This window comes from Eubalaena glacialis, chromosome 3 (assembly GCF_028564815.1).
Source record: "Eubalaena glacialis isolate mEubGla1 chromosome 3, mEubGla1.1.hap2.+ XY, whole genome shotgun sequence".
NCBI classification, from domain to species: Eukaryota; Metazoa; Chordata; class Mammalia; order Artiodactyla; family Balaenidae; genus Eubalaena; species Eubalaena glacialis.
The window spans coordinates 185,907,893-185,917,861 of record NC_083718.1 but is presented as its reverse complement, the minus strand read 5'-3'; the positions used below and the strand labels follow the sequence as shown (position 1 = coordinate 185,917,861).

Genomic DNA, 9,969 nt, shown 5'->3' with positions numbered 1-9,969 from the left:
AGGTTGTCACACCCTGGGAAGGGGGGTGGAATGCTGCTGGCACTAGTGAGTAGGGGCCGGGGATGCTCCTAAACATCCTGCAAGGCACCCCTGCCCCCCAACAAAGAATTACCCAGCCCCAAGTATCAGTAGTGCTGAGGCTAAGAAGCCTGCTAGCAGATGCCATTTAAGCTGGGCCTTGGAGGGGCAGGAGGTATCCAATAGGCAGAGACACTCTTTAGGTCAAGGGCTAGAGCCGGGAAGGCACAGGTGGGATCTGAGAAGCAGGTTGGCTCGTGTGGGTGGGGTGGAGGGGCTCAGATTGCAAAACCCATTTTCCCCGGCTAAGGAGAGTTGGACTTTATTTAATTGGAGTCATTCAGGGGTTTTGCATATATATACTAAAGATAAGTTTTTAAAAAAATTTTTTTTAAATTGAAGAATAATTGATTTACAATGTTTCAGGTATACAGCAAAGTGATTCAGTTATGTGTATATTCTTTTCCATTATAGGTTACTACAAGATATTGAATATAGTTCCCTGTGCGATACATTAGGTCTTTGTTGCTTATGTATTTTATTTACAGTAGTTGTGTATGTGTCAATCCCAAATCCCTAATTTATCCCTTCCCTCTAAAGATAAGTTTTTGTGTTTAAAAAACCCATGGTGAATTCAAACAGTGCAAATCTTAATCTCTTTCCCATCTCTCACCCCCGGCTTCCCAGTTCTCCCCAGAAGTGACCATGCCTTATCAGTTTCTTGGGTGTCCTTTCTGAGATGGTCTGCGCTATACGTGTGTGTGTGTGTGTGTGTGTGTGTGCGTGTGTGTCTTAGGGTTGTTTTTCATTGTTAACCTTTTTCTGTTGACAAATGCAATTCATGTCCACCATGGAAAAGAATGACAAATGCAATTCTATGTCCACCATAGAAATAGGTAATGTGGAAAAGATGTCCTGCGAATGCACCCCACCCCTGCCCTGCAGCCCCACAATCACACCACCAGCCAAGCTACGGGAGCCTTGTCATTGGAGGCCTCACAGCTTGAGGCAGTGCTTCAGAGAGAAAGCAGGGTGCTGGGTGGACAGTCATACTAGAGGCTGGGGAGGGATTCCAAGGCTCCTGCAGCAGCCCAGGCAAGTGACCAGCGCCTAGGCCAGAGCTCGCAGGAGGGAATGGACAGGACAGATGTTTAAGGGGGAGAACCTCCAGGCCTCCTCCTGACTTGGGCAAGATTCTGCCGAGGAAGGGAAATGGAATTCACTTCGTGCCCTTGGAGTATTGACAGTCCCCTTAGGGAGGCCAGGGAGCTTGGAGGAGGAAAACAGCTGCTCTACAAGGCGGCAAGTACAGGCCCCCGTGTGTGCCACATCCAGAGGCCTGGCCACACCCTGAGGCAGGGTCTGAGTGTGGCTGCACAGTCTGGGGTCTGACTCTTAGGATGGGAGGCTACTAGCTCACTTAGCACAGAAAGGGCGGGACAGCTACCTCTGACCAACCTCACTGGGAACTGATAAGCTGGTTGGTCCAGAGGCTAACGATTTGCCTCTTGAGGTGTCCGTAGGCAAGATTCTACCATGGTTATAAAGCAGTGCAGTCCAGTAGGAATAATGTTGGCCTTCCTTATCCAAATACGTATTTGCATGTGGAGGGGCTGTTCTACGCCATTTTATGTAAGGGACCTGAGCACTGGAGGATTTTGGTGTCCCGGGAGGGTCCTGGAACCAATGCCCTGCAGATACTGAGGTACAACTGTATAATGTGAACCACAAATCCGAGTGTAGAGGAAAAACTCTATTGTTTTTCCTTATACTCCACACAATACTCCACTTAATGACACTTCTGGTCACCAAATGTGTCTGGGTTTTTCCCACACCAAGCAGTCCTCCAATTCTGAGTGAAAACAGAAAGGCTGTCTTGGGGATAGCATCAGATCCCATAGGTTAAGGGCTCAGTCCCACAAGACCGTCCCCACTTCAAATGCCAATTGCAAGTCCAGGTTGTCACCTGTGCTTCTGAAGAACCGTTTATAAATTGGAGAGTCCCATGAGCCCCTCCTGAAGTTTGATTAATTTACTAGAGTGGCTCACAGAACTCAGGAAAACAGTTTACTTACTAGATTACCAGTTTATTATAAAGGGATACCACTTAGGAACAGCTAGATGGAGGAGATGCATAGGACAAGGCATGTGGGAAGGAGTGAGGAGTTTCCATGCTCTTTCGTTTCTTTTTTTATAAACTTATTTATTTATTTTTGGCTGCATTGGGTCTTTGTTGCTGCGCGCGGGCTTTCTCTAGTTGCGGCGAGCGGGGGCTACTCTTCGTTGCGGTGCTCAGGCTTCTCACTGCAGTGGCTTCTCTTGTTGCGGAGCACGGGCTCTAGGCGCGCGGGCTTCAGTAGTTGTGGCACATGGGCTCAGTAGTTGTGGCTCGTGGGCTCTAGAGCACAGGCTCAGTAGTTGTGGCGCACGGGCTTAGCTGCTCCACGGCATGTGGGATCTTCCCGGACCAGGGCTCAAACCCATGTCGCTTGCATTGGCAGGCAGATTCTTAACCACTGTGCCACCAGGGAAGCCCTCCATGCTCTTTCTGGGCACGCCACCCTCCCAGCACCTCCACTTGTTTACCAGCCTGGAAGCTCTCTGGACCATAGTTCAGGGCTTTTTATGAGGACTTCATTACATAGGTGTTAAAACAGGCAGGTAGGGCTTCCCTGGTGGCGCAGTGGTTAAGAATCTGCCTGCCAATGCAGGGGACATGGGCTTGAGCCCTGGTCCGGGAAGATCCCACATGCCACGGAGCAACTGAGCCCGTGAGCCACAACTACTGAGCCTGCGCTCTAGAGCCCACGAGCCACAACTACTGAGCCCACGTGCCACAACTACTGAAGTCCATGCACCTAGAGCCCGTGCTCCACAACAAGAGAAGCCACCACAATGAGAAGCCCACGCACCGCAACGAAGAGTAGCCCCTGCTCGCCGCAACTAGCGAAAGCCCACACGCAGCGACGAAGACCCAACGCAGCCAAAAATAAAATTAATCAATTAATTAATTATTTTTTAAAAAATACACCAAAAAAACAGGCAGGTAGCTAGATGTGAGCAGAGAAAGGGGAGCACAGGCCAGATGGCAGGAAACCATGCATCTTGGGGTCCACAGGCAGACAGAGAAAAGCAGGAACCTCCAGACTGACAGGAAACCACATATCCTGGGGTGGCAGACAAAGAAAGGTGGGAAAAGGTGGGAATCTCCGGTGTCCAGATGTAACCTTTTGCTCATTATGCTCTCATTACAATAAAAATTAGCCTTGCAGATAAGAAATGCCCATCATACACTGGCGCCATGACACTTCCAATCAAGGGTAAATAAGGACAAAAATCCCTCCTCCCAAAAAAAAAAAAAAAAAATCCCTCCTCCCCTCGGGAAGGTGGAGCTGGAATGAAAATCAGGGAACACGATCCCCAAGCCTGCCTTCTGCAATGAATATTCCGCCCCTTCATTTGTACACCTCACATAACAGGCTTGCCAAGAAAACTCGGGGCAGCTACTCACCTGTCTGCCCACTCTCCCTTTGAGAGCGTACTTTTGCTTAAATAAATAAATACTCAATTTACTTTCTTGACCTCCCTGTCTCATCTCTGAATTCTTTCTGCCATGGGACAAGAACATTTCTTTCACTGAGAATATAGGCATGGTTAATTAAATCATTGGCCATTAGTGATCAAGTCAATCTCCAACTCCTCTCTCAGGAGGTTGAGAGGGGTGGTGAGGCTGAAAGTTGCAACCCTCTAATCACGTGGTTGGGTTCCCCTGGCAACCGGCCCCAATCTTTAGGAGTTTCCCAAAAGTTGTCTCATTAACATAAACTCAGGTGTGGTTGAAAGCTGTGAATAACAAAAAGACACTCATTTCACCTTTATTTGAATAGCTCTGAAGCTGTTTCAGAAACTGAGGACAAAACTAAATATTATGACAAAAGATGCCCCTATGGCTCTTATATAGGTAATTACCAGGGCTTTAGGAGCTCTGTGCCAGGCACAGTGGACAAAGACCAAATATATAGTTCTTATTATAAACCACAATATCACAGCGAGCCATTTATGTAATTTTAGATTTTTTAGTAGCCACATTTTAAACAGTAAAATGGACAGGTGAACTTCATTTTAGTAATATATTTTATTTAACACAATTTATCCAAAATACTATCATTTTACAATACAAAAATATCAATGAGATTGTTTACATTCCTTTTCTTACCAAGTCTTACACATCTCAGCTTGCACTGGCCACATTTCAGGAGCTCGTAGCACACATGGCTGGGGGGTACCATACCTGAGAGCGCACGCTTGGAGCCTTCCCTGCTGTTGTTGAGGCCCTCAGGAGCCTGTTTACTGTGGTGTCCCAGTGCCTGGCACATAATGAGGCCTAGTAAGCTGCCATATGTGAGCTGGGGTAATCTCCCCTCTGAGCCAACTGGGACCGCTGTGAAGGTCAAAACGATGTATGTTAGGTAGCCTACTCAGGGACTGTTGCTGTTCTTACTTCCTCAAAGTCAGTTGAAGGGCGGCAGGCCCAGGCTTGCTTCCTGTCTTCCTCTTGAGAGCTCTTGTTTAAAATTACCAAACGCAAGCTTGGATTCCAGAGCAGACAGGGTCCTTGGGGTCAGGCTCTGGGGCAACAAACGAAAGAGCGGGAACCTCTAATCCACGCCCTTGGTTTCTTTTCCCCTTGACAGCTCGTGGCCCCGCCCACCCCAGCCCTTACAGGCGCCTGGCGGAACTACAGCCCCCATGATGCAGCGGGAGTCCCGAAATTTACGTCATCGGCCTGGGACGCCTGGGCGGTGAATAAGATCGCTGAGGCGCCTCTCCAGGGGCTGAGACAGCTGACCCCTGACCCATAAGGGTTAGTAGGGTGGAACCTGCTGAGCTCGGAGTCCACCGACTCACTGGGACCAGAACGGCGAACCTGCGGCGGCTGGTGACGCGCGCGTCCTGCCTCCTCCTCCCGCCTGTCCCCGGGGGGAGCGTGTTGGTGACGTAGGGGTTATGATGGCCGCCGGGAGACCGGGAAGGTGAAGGTGAGAGGGCGAGCGCGTCCGGTGGTGGGGCCCGGCCCGGGCCAGCACGGCGAGTCCTGAGTACCCCGGCGTGGGCCTGTGGGACGCCGGGTTCCCGGGGACTCAGGATCCGGGCCGGCGGGCGTCCCCACGCTCCGGCCTCGCCGCCGGGCCCTCAGCGGCCCTGACAGGAGGGGGCGGGACGCGGGACTCGGGAGTGGGGTCCCCTGAGGCTTCTTGTCACCCCCGCTTTCTCACCCTTCACCACCACATCCCACCCCTGCTCTTTCCCCATTTCTCATCCAGTTCTCTGTATTTGCCAGCACTTATTCAGCACATGATAGGTGCCTACGTTCATCACCGTAGGCGCCCTGCTCTGACTTCCCCAAATTTGGGCATTTCTTGCTCTCGCACAGTTGTCTCTTGTTTGGCGTCTCAGTGGACGGTAAGCCCCCTTGAGGGCAGGGACTGTTTTTTATCCATCTCTAACTCTAGCGCCTAGCACACACACACAGAGGGTAGACAGAAAATGTCGAATAATTAGCTGCTTGGATGCTTGAAGCCAAAACTGCCCATTCCCGTCTGTTGTAAGCCTTGATTGCCCTGTTTCTTTAATTTCTCTATTTACTCTCTTTCTCTCCTCCCAGAAAAGGGCTCTGACTGTCACCCTTCCCATCCCCAAGGGTCGGGTAAGGCAGCTTCCCATAATTGAAAATAAGTGAGCTTTACAGTCAACGGGAGGTGATATCTCAGTTCCCAGCTTGGCCACTTAACTAGCAGTCCATTAATCTCATAAGTATTCCAAGCCTCTCTTTGCACCATGGAATTGAGAATTAAGTAAGATATTTTACAGCATCTGGCAGATAGAGGCTTTCAGTAAGTTCCACTTCTCTCTCTCAACTCCACCTTCCCGTCTCTAATCCTCCGTGCCACAGTCCTCAAGCCCAGTCCTTGACTTCGTTCTGCCCCCTCCTCTCACCCCTCTGGATGTGCCTTTACCAGGGTCCCTGCTTCTCACCAGCACATGTCTGAACACGTGTTTGTGCACACCCGGGCTTGGCCTCACACCTGTGTGTTGTGTTTTTCCCCAGGGCACTTCCTCACATACCACTCCAATACCTCAGTGAGTAAGCTTCCCTCAGGGATGAGTTTGTTTGGCTTTTAAACCTGATTAGACTTCTTTGGCATCTTTTTTTTTTTTTTTTTTTTCCTGCCCTGTTGACATGTCCCTTTTCCTTTCCAATAACTCAGAATTGGTGGAGTCAACACAATCAGAAGCCAATCTCAACCTGAGACAGGACAGAGGAGAACTCAGATTCTTTTCGTCTTTTTGACCCCAGCCATGTCCATGATGCCCACCCTGTGAAGGTCTCTCACCATCCATAAAGTAAGTGGGGTGGCTGTGACATCTGGCACCCTGGATCTGGGTGGAGTGGAAAGGGGTGTACTCTGCTGGCCATCCAGCAGCAAGTCTCTTGGATGGGGTCATCGCTGCGCAGAGCTGGAGCGTTCCAGCCCATGTTGGAAAGAACTGTAGTTCCTTTCACCTTCCATGGAGGATTTCACTGGTTGCCGAGAGAGCCCGTTTAAAGATTGACTGTTCAGAAAGTGGCTGGGATCTCTGGGCTCCCTGAAGAATGAGTCTCTATCTCCCTCGTCTGTTCTCTGCTGTGCCGGCTCCTCCCTCCCCCTCTCTGCCCAGCAGAAGTTGGTTCGTTGGCTCCTTATCACAACTCTTCTAAGAGTCTACTCTGCCCCTTTACCCTGCATACTCTTTTTTTTTTTTTTTAACAGTTGCCATTTTTTAAACCTGTGATTTTACTTTTAAATTTATTTATTTATTTATTTATTTTTATGGCTGTGTTGGGTCTTCGTTTCTGTGCGAGGGCTTTCTCTAGTTGTGGTGAGTGGGGGCCACTCTTCATCGTGGTGCACGGGCCTCTCACTATCGCGGCCTCTCTTGTTGTGGAGCACAGGCTCCAGACGCGCAGGCTCAGTAGTTGTGGCTCACGGGCCCAGCTGCTCCGTGGCATGTGGGATCTTCCCGGAGCAGGGCTCGAACCCGTGTCCCCTGCACTGGCAGGCAGATTCTCAACCACTGCGCCACCAGGGAAGCCCACCCTGCATACTCTTTTGTTTCAGTTTCTCAGCTTTTCCTCTGTTCCAGTTGTGCCAGCAGACAGTCCGTGGATCCATTTTATTTTCCCTGCTAGGAGTTGCTGTGCATGAAACTGGGTAAAGAGGTGGTGTGGATTCAGGGACTGTGCCTGGGATCCAGACACACCTTGTGGTGAATTTTGCTGTTGCTATCCCTATACCCAAGGCACTTAATCCTCCTTAACTAATAGCCTAGGTTGAGGCAGAGCTTTTCAGTACCTGGGAGTGCTAATAGCTGTTTAATTTTTTTTTTTTTTGGCTGCATTATGCAGGATCTTAGTTCCCTGACCAGGGATTGAACCCATGCCCCTGCGCTGGGAGCATGGAGTCTTAACCACTGGACCGCCAGGAAAGTCCCTGATGGGTTCAGTTTAGAATTAGGTTTGGTTCTGGTCTTAGGTTAATATCTGTTAATATTGTGCCCCCAGCACTTTTTTGGGGTGGGAGTGGGAGACTACTAGGATGAATGAGGCTTTTCCCAAAGTATGACCGTCAGAGTTTTAAAAACTGTGACGTAGAAGAAGGGTTTCTTCAGATAAATTTGTGAAATGCTGCGTTAAATACAGTTAAACAGGCCTTCCTTCCCAAAGTCTTTGCTGTGCTCGTGTACTCCAGTGTAGGGGGACTGTAGCATATAGTGTTTTACAAATTGATTCTGCTATGGAATCATTTTTGTCCACTGCAGTTTTGTGGACCACGCTTTGGGAAATGCTGCCGTAAACTCTCTGAAACCATGACCTCAAGAGCACTTTGAGGCGGTCACAACAGCTTGAAGCGTGCCACTTAGTGTATAGCTGATACCGGAGCTCAACTCTGCCCCAGCTGTGCTTGGGGGACTGGCTCTGCATGCCTGCTGTGAGCCCTGCGGTGAAGTAGGGGCTGTCAGGGCTTTCCAGAGGAGGAACAGGAACCAGCTGTTTCCCCCAGCTCTAGAAGCATAGGAAGCCAGCAGGTGGAACCCCAAGATAGCTGGGGCCCTATCTTGGCTTGTGTGTGTGTATTTGCAACTGTGGTCCGTTTGTGCACGTATGTATGCCCAGCTTGCTCTTTGGAAGCATTACATTCTGGAATCTGAAAGATTTGTTTAACTCTCTTGACTCACTGAACTCCAAATACTAAGAAGCAGATGCTTAGCCAAAGGCTGCTTTTTAAGAAAAAAGTAAATATATGTATTCCAGGATTGGAAGAGTAGGAAGGTAATCCCCTTTAGGGGCATTCACTATCTCAAACCATGTCTCTTACTGTTGTAGAGGAGGAAAGTAGAAATGGAAATAGGTCACTGCTCTGTATTAGAGACTGGCTTTCTAGAAGCTCACAGATTAGACAGGGAGAAAGTATGACAAAAAAAAAAAAGCCAAAAGTCTGGTAAGGTTGCATGGCCTCCACAGAGATGTCAAGGAAGGCTTCATGGAGGGGGTGACACTAGAGTTGGGTCTAGAAGGACAGGAGGAATAGGCCAAACGGGAGAATAAGGAAAGATGATTCCAGGCTGAAAGCAGCATGTGTAACACAAACATGGAATCTCAGCTCAGGCACGAACAGAGGCAGAGAAAGCAGTTTGGAGGGGTTGGCGGTTCGGGACGTGCAGCCGCAGGCTGGGGAGTGTGAGAGCAGGGCAGCGCCTGGATGGGCTGCACTCTGAGCAGACCAGGTAACCTTGAAGCACTAAGCTTTAACTAGTGTGTATGCTTTTAAATCTTGCATTTACTGAACACTAACGTCTTTGGTGTCATACCCTTTGGACTTGAAAACAATGACCAGAATTTGAAAGCACTTGCTTCTAAAAGCCCAGCTGATCTCTGAGAACTTGCTGCCTGCAAGCAAGTCACTTCTGGGGCGGGGCACTGCTGAGCCTCACCCCTGAGCTGACCTGTGTCCTCGATCCCCATGGCAGCCGTCGGGCAGCTGTGGGGTGGTGGAGTTGCCTCTGCCCTCCCCTGAAGGCTGGCTATTCCAAGGGAAAGTCTTGTGATCTTGCTGGTGGAGTTTATTACTCTTGTTGTTTTATAACATGTAAAACTACCTTAGAGTTCGTGCCATGTCATCTTTAATCTTCTCACGGTCTACGTGATATCATGCTTGTACATGTGACGAATCCAAGCATCTGAGGTTTAAACAGCTGAGAAATAGTACAGTCACGATTTGAACCCAGCTCTGTCTGATTCCAGAATCTATCTATAATGCTAGCTACATCATGCCATCCCAGACCCAGTTCTCCTTTCGGTGACTTTCCTCTTCTGCTTACACACATCCCTTGTTTCTCTAAGAGTCTTTCCTGCTGGGCCACAGTAAGCCTGATTTCAATGTACTCTCCTTTTCTGCTTTGGAGGAGCCAGTGGTATTTTCTTCCTAGTTCCCCTTCTCAGAGCTCTGCTGTCTTTCTTATTTCAGCCCTTGACACATGGGCTCCATGCTTAGAAAATCTCCCATCTGTGGCATATTCCTGGGGAGGAAGGACACACACTCACTTTCCTCTCTCATCTCCCCAGAAATCATGAACAGTGCAAAATAATTGGTAGGTTTAGGCAAAACCTGTGGGTCCCCCTTTCCCTGTGGGCCTCTGTTTCTGCCCACCCTTTGGGATGGTTAGTTCCTAAGGGCCACTTTTCAGTTGTTATGCATTTGTTCCAGATGTTCTTTCTGCTTCTCAGGAACTGGTTCAACACGCTTTGGCAGTTTCTCGTGTATGTTCACTTGTGGGCAGTGCGCTGTCATTTCCCAGCTAGAGCGAGTGCCGGGTCTGGTGGAGAGCGGTGTGATTAGGGTGGCTGGGGGG

General features: G+C 49.4%; 1 protein-coding gene across 2 annotated transcripts in view; it reads left to right on the top strand.

Annotated features, from left to right (window-relative positions):
- The first annotated feature begins 4,823 nt into the window (after nucleotides 1–4,823).
- The window catches only part of MFN2 (mitofusin 2), a 28,253-nt gene continuing 23,107 nt past the window's right edge, over nucleotides 4,824–9,969 (top strand). For both annotated transcript variants that reach the window (XM_061184942.1, XM_061184941.1), the window contains exons 1-2: nucleotides 4,824–5,057; nucleotides 6,288–6,423. The gene's annotated coding sequence lies outside the window, so the exon portion shown is untranslated. The remainder of the gene's footprint in view (nucleotides 5,058–6,287; nucleotides 6,424–9,969) is intronic.